We start from the raw sequence: 6,031 nt of genomic DNA on the forward strand, positions 1-6,031 counted from the left end.
CAGCACTCACTGAGTCGGGAGGGGGATGGGCCTGTCTTGGCTGATGCGAAGATTTGGCTGCTGCTGAATATCCAAATCAAATTTGGCCGAATCGAGTCGGGACAATGATTCAAATCACCAAATCAAATCGCTGTCCTCTGAATCAGCCGAATCCAAAGCAAATACTAACTGCTTCGTGCAGGCCTAGCAAGTAGCTCCAGCAGCATTGCAGTCACAAGCTTCCTGGCTGTGGCCACAGCCTGCTGAGCTGGGTCTCTTACCCAGTCTCTGGCCACTGTTAGAGGGTTTCTGCCCATGGTGTTGCTCAGGGCTGCTCTCCTTGGGGTGCTGGCTGCCACTGTGCAAAGCCCTACCATTGCCACCAGACCCAGGGCAAAATCCACAGGGTGGATGACCTGGGTCAGAGACTGGATTTGGCCCATGGACAGTGTACAGTGGCCAAATTAAAGTTGCCCGGGCATTCTGGAAAAACTGCACAAGCAAACTCTCTCTAGTGTGGATTCATTTACACCAGTAAGAAAGGATGCTTTGCTCATGTCACTAGTGGTTTCCTGAGGGGAAAATAAGCTCTACCCATGAATCAGTGTCTTTTATTGGATAACTGTGTACCAGCCTTTTTGCCAAAGCAGAAATAACGCAAGAACTCGCACTCCTCACTGATTGTATATAGGCAAGCGTCTGTGGTACAGACCTGATCTTTGATCCAAAGATAATCATAGGCCTCATTAAAGCCAATGGGTGTGCTAAGTACGTTTTCAGTGCTCCAGAGAAAAAGCAAGCAACCCTTTTTATGGAGTGAAAATAGCTGGAAGCTGGGGCATCTTCAAAGGCAATAGGCTATGTATCAGGTCAGCTCCACAGCTGCAGGCTGTATGTTTAGGAAGCAGAAAAGCTGAAGAAACGGACAGCAGAGGTCGGGGAACTGACCAAGGAAACTGCTGCTGCATGTGGCTTTCTTTTTTTGTTCCCACCATTCAGGGAAGTAGAGCTTTGTGTACATTGTTGTAAGCAAACAAGATTACACCAGTGATGAACCTGCTTCATAACGAATTTGTTATCTGAATGGAAACAGTGCTGCAAGGCTCCAGCTTTTGGCCAGCTGTTTAGGCAAAGGAGGGGGCTTCTGATTTATATTTACAGTTGCAGACTGTACAGTCCTCTGCTCGTGTAGCCCTGCTTTTACCACCCCACGAACACAAATCTGAAATAGCAGCAGGAGCCAGAAGTTTAAAAGTCCACATCCCTTATGTCAGTGAAGTGTATGTCTCTATGCAGCCACGTAAAGTTAATTTTATGGCAGGCTTAAGGGAGTGGTATTGCAGTCAGTGATCTGGACATGACATGACAAAACAGTGTATATTCTGAAATGCAAGCACTTCCAAGTGATTATATGAATGAAATTTAGCTCTATTATCTTCAGGAGAATTTAGTATCTCCCAGCCCCAGATGAATTGTTTAAGAGTTAGTAATGTCGTTAAAATGTTTAGTTAGCTTTTTCCAAATGCAATCACCATTAACCTGTTTATGCTACAGATGTATGGATTTTAATAAGGCATTGCAGGCAACTTCTGCTTCCTGCTTCTACAGTCAATCCCAAATGGTGACTTGGGTGATTTGTATGAGGGTATTCAGTCCATGAGATGTCAGAGACTTATTTTTCTCTCTCCAAAGCATTGGATCCATCCTGAACATTGTTAATTTTCATACATTTATCATAAGTTGAATGATGACATTTTCTTCCATTAGGTAGGTGGACTTGATTGGTTTCTTTTTGTCAAGTTGTATGATCAGACTGGAATCACTGAAAGGAGGCAAGGGAGAAAGTAGGTAAATGCAAAGTTTGTCAAATGTGTGGCAGGCCAGAGCACATAAAAAAAACTTTCATGCTGTAGCGCTGGTGGAGAGCCTTTGACAAAAGCTGCTGTATCGAACACCACCCTCATTTTTGCAGAAGTCTTTTTTATGAAATGGCTCAGAACACTGGGAAAGTTCCAAGGAAACAGGATCTGTACTCCAGGGCATATGTAGTGCTCAAGTCCCATCACATCTTTCAAGAGAGATCTCTGAATACTGCAGAAGAAAGGGGTGAGGAACGTCTATTGTCCCTCAAGTACCATAGTACAGGAATGGTAGGTGAGAGTGTTCCAAACAGGATAAGGACTCTGAATTTTTCTGTGAAAGTATCTTCTACCTGGTGTACCTGAAGCCAACTGGGTTCATGCAGTGAAGCATCCAGAACAATTAACTTTTTTCAGATTTTCATTTCTTTCTAACAAGTCAATAAGAGGCAGGTTACAAAGTCCTCAGATGCATTAATTATTTGAAGCCATTTACCAATTGTCTTCTCCTGTAAGTGAATGACACATGAAGAGTCCAAGGAAGTTGTTCTGTATTTGAATTTCTACATGCACCCTGCGTTGGTTAGGTCTAAGTTATCTATACAATGTGTATATAATTAATGCAGCCATAACATGCAGTAAGTTAGATCTCTGTTACAGCTGTAGTAGATTCCTCTCTCTGACTTTCTCTGTGCCTAAAGAAGGGCATTTGTGCTCAAAAGCTTGCAAAGAACAATTTTTTTCAACTATTTAGTTAGTCTAATAAAAGATATCACATCTCCAGGCATACAGGTTCTGGAATTGTAGGTTGACTTCACTTCAGAAGGTGTGTGTTAGAACTCTTTGTGCCCCATTCGTTTCTAAAGCTCCTCTCCATTGGTCTTAGTGGAATTCATTATTTCCTTGATAATATTCTTGTCAAAGACCCTTCTCTGGTTGCCTGCAATGCTAATATGACCTCTCAGTGATACCAGAATTTCACTTTACATTCAGTTACATCTCTGTCCCTCAGAGATCTCTACTTCATGGCTAAGTACAGACATTCAAAAAGCCCAAGCCCGAATCAATTCACTGTTTGCAGATTAGTCTACCCTGCGTAGATTGAACTGGCAAGCAAATGAACAGACATTCACTTTTGATGCTGGAAATGCTGGCACACACCTGCAGTGACTAAGGCCAGAAGCTGGGTGGTGCTAGAGCAAGGGCTGGGCTAGAGGAAAACTGAGCAGGAGGGTCATGGCCAGGCCCCTGCAGGATGAGAGTGATTAGTGAGGGACTTAAACTCCCACTCTGGTCTGCACAGTCCCCAGTTGGGGTCTGTGAGGAGGGAGGAAGGTGGAAGTAGCCCCTGCCAGGCATTTCCTACCCTCGCTGCTGGAGCGGTGGGGGCTGTGGCCAGCCCCAGCAGTAGCCTCAAGCAGATGGGGGACAGGGGGGGGGTCGTAATTCCCTGCTCCTTCCTCTGTCCCACTGGCAGCAGACCCCAGCCGTGGTCTGCACAGCAGCCCATGTCAGGGTCCCCCCCGCCTTTACTGCTGCAGCAGGGGCATGGCCCGATGCTGGCCCAGCATAGCTCCCTGAGGCAGGGAGGGTGTTTATTTCCCCCTCTGTTCCCTCTCCCCTGGGGGGACCCCAGCTGGGGTCTGCCAGCCCCAGCTGCTGCCTCTGCTGCTCACCCCCAGCCAGGCAGACCCTGGCTGGGGTTCTGTGGGGGGAGAGGGGACTAAGCCCCCTCCCTGCCCCCTTTGCCTTAAAGGGCTATGCCAGCCAGCATCTGGCCATGCACCCGCTGCTGGACAGGTGATGGGAGAGGGACTCTGATGGGGCAGCAGCCTCTGTCATGGTGTCCCAGGGAGTACAAGCCCCTTCCCAGTGGGGGGTTGCGTTGTGGGTGGGAGCGGGGCAGGCAGAGCTGCCGCAGTATGCCCAGGGCAAGTGGCAGCACTAGGGGCATCTTGGGGGACTATAGCCACCCCAAAATTCAGCTTAGTTTCCACAGCCACACCTCTGAGTCCCACTGCCGCCACTTGCCCAGTGCAGGATGTGCCCACCTCCCTCCCACCTGCAGTGTAGCCCCACCCCACCAGGAAGAGGCTTGCATCCCCAGGACACCATGACAGGGACTGCTGCCCTGTCAGGGTCCCTCCCTCTTCATCGGGCAGGGGCATGGCCAGATAACATCGGGCATGGCCCCCTGAGGCAAAGTGGTCAGGGAGGGGGTTTCTCCTTCCCTCCCTCTCCTCTTCCCCCAGGGAACCCCAGGCAGGATCTGCCTGGCTGGTGGCAAGCAGCAGCTAGCAGACCCTGACTGGGGTCCCCTGGGGGAGATGGAACAGAGAGGGGAATAACCCCCTACCTTCCCCCTTCATCCCAGAGTGCCATGGCATCTGGCCATGCTCACACCCCTGCTGCTGTAGCAGCGAGGAGCAGAGGGACCCTGCCAGGCAGACCCTGGCTCAGGTTGGACAGGGGAAGGAAGGAGGAATTAAACCCCTCTCTATCCCCTGTTTGCTTGAGGCTGCTGCCAGGGCTGGCCACACCCCCTACTGCTTGAGTGGTGAGTGGGGCAAAATGCCTGATGGGCTGCTACACCCCTGCCTGGCAGACCCTGGCTGAGGTCCGTGCTGGTGGGACAGGGGGGAGGGTGGGAGGAATAAACCTCTTCCCTGCCCCCTTTGCCTTAGGGGGTGCAGTGCTTGGTCATGTCTCTGCCCCTATCCTCCACTGGGGAGCAGAGGGGCAGGGCCAGGCCTCCTCCACTGGAGCAGACAGCTCAGCCGAGAACTGCAGAGTATGCTGGGATACTGGGGGACTCGGATTTAACTTAAGAGTCAAAGGGAACCCTTCCTTGTTTATGGGCATGTGACCTCAAACATGTAGCCCTCTATATCAACACTGTACTTTTCCGAATCTGCTTCCATTGCCTTTTGTCAAATAGCCCCACCAGCCTCCCTCTCTGAGCTTCTTCCCAGCCAGAGCCACCAGGAAAAGTTTTGGAAACTGTTTATGGGGCAGGCAATTCATTCCCTGTCCAGGTGTATACCTGAGTGCTTGTGAGAATGAAGTTTGTGTTTCTGAATGTTTATGGAAGGCAAACATAAGAGTCATTTTCAACTTTGAGAGAAAATGAAAAGCACTGTTTTTTCTCTTATTAGAGAAAAATATCTTCTTCTATTTGCTCACCTCTAATAATGGTTCCCTAATTGTGTATAACAAAGGTTTATTTTATCAAAGGATCTGATGACAAGTAATAGTGAAATGTGAGTGGCTTGTTCATGTCATTAAAATCTCAAAAGGGATTTACAGCCTTTAATTGTGCATACCTCAGTTGCAACTAATCTTCTTATTCTTATTTTCAACACCATTCAAACATAGGTTCAGAATTACAGCTGGGATTGCAGTGGGTTTCTCTTCTGCTTAAGAAAGACACTGAAACAAAAAGCATAACAAACATGCTAAAGAAAAATCAATGCAGTGTTTGGAACAGAGATTTGTGCCTAGCTGGCTTGGAGGCTGGAGAAGACGGAAATGGATCAGACTTCTACCCCAAGTACATGGCATTAATTTATCTTTAACTAAAAAATAACATGTTCCTGACTTAAAAAAAAACAAACAACTAACCCAAAATAAAACAACCCCCAACCCCTTGAGTCATTATGGGAAAAATAAAAAAACTATTGCTTCTGTTCTACTCTATGTAACTTCATGAGCTTGATTGGAATTATTCCAGACACAAATTTGGTTGTAGTCATTTACATTACAGAAAGCTCTTTTAAATAAAAATTAAATTGAACTAGCTTTGCAAACCCCCAAAATAGTCTGTGAGTTTTGAAATATGTGCATCTCCACTAAGTTGGTCCATTCCTAATAGATGGAAAATAGAAGCTCCTGCTTCTATTGAAGTCTAGTCCAAATTGTGGAGCAATAACTCTGATTCTGTGGTGCAAAGGGATTAGAAAGCCACTCCCCATCTGGGAATTAGGAGTTCTCTGGATGGTGCACACTTCCAGCCAACAAGACTTTGTTTCTTCCTCTGGGGAAGATGCCTGCCAGTAACAAGCGTTGGAGGCAGAAGAGGCTACGTTACAGCACTCAGTAGTCCCTGTCAGGCATTGTCATTCAGCTCATGGAATAATCCCACATTTAGTCAAAATATATAGAATTCTTACTGTTCTCAGTTACTGTACAGTGTA

General features: G+C 47.4%; 1 long non-coding RNA gene across 2 annotated transcripts in view; it reads left to right on the plus strand.

Annotated features, from left to right (window-relative positions):
* Positions 1 to 5,653, plus strand: part of LOC112552012 — an 18,805-nt gene extending 13,152 nt beyond the window's left edge. For both annotated transcript variants that reach the window (XR_003096373.1, XR_003096372.1), the window contains one exon: positions 5,214 to 5,653. This is a non-coding gene — a long non-coding RNA (uncharacterized LOC112552012). The remainder of the gene's footprint in view (positions 1 to 5,213) is intronic.
* The last annotated feature ends 378 nt before the right edge of the window (positions 5,654 to 6,031 follow it).

The sequence above is a fragment of the Alligator sinensis genome, unplaced genomic scaffold (genome assembly GCF_000455745.1).
Source record: "Alligator sinensis unplaced genomic scaffold, ASM45574v1 scaffold160_2, whole genome shotgun sequence".
In the NCBI taxonomy this organism is placed as follows: domain Eukaryota; kingdom Metazoa; phylum Chordata; order Crocodylia; family Alligatoridae; genus Alligator; species Alligator sinensis.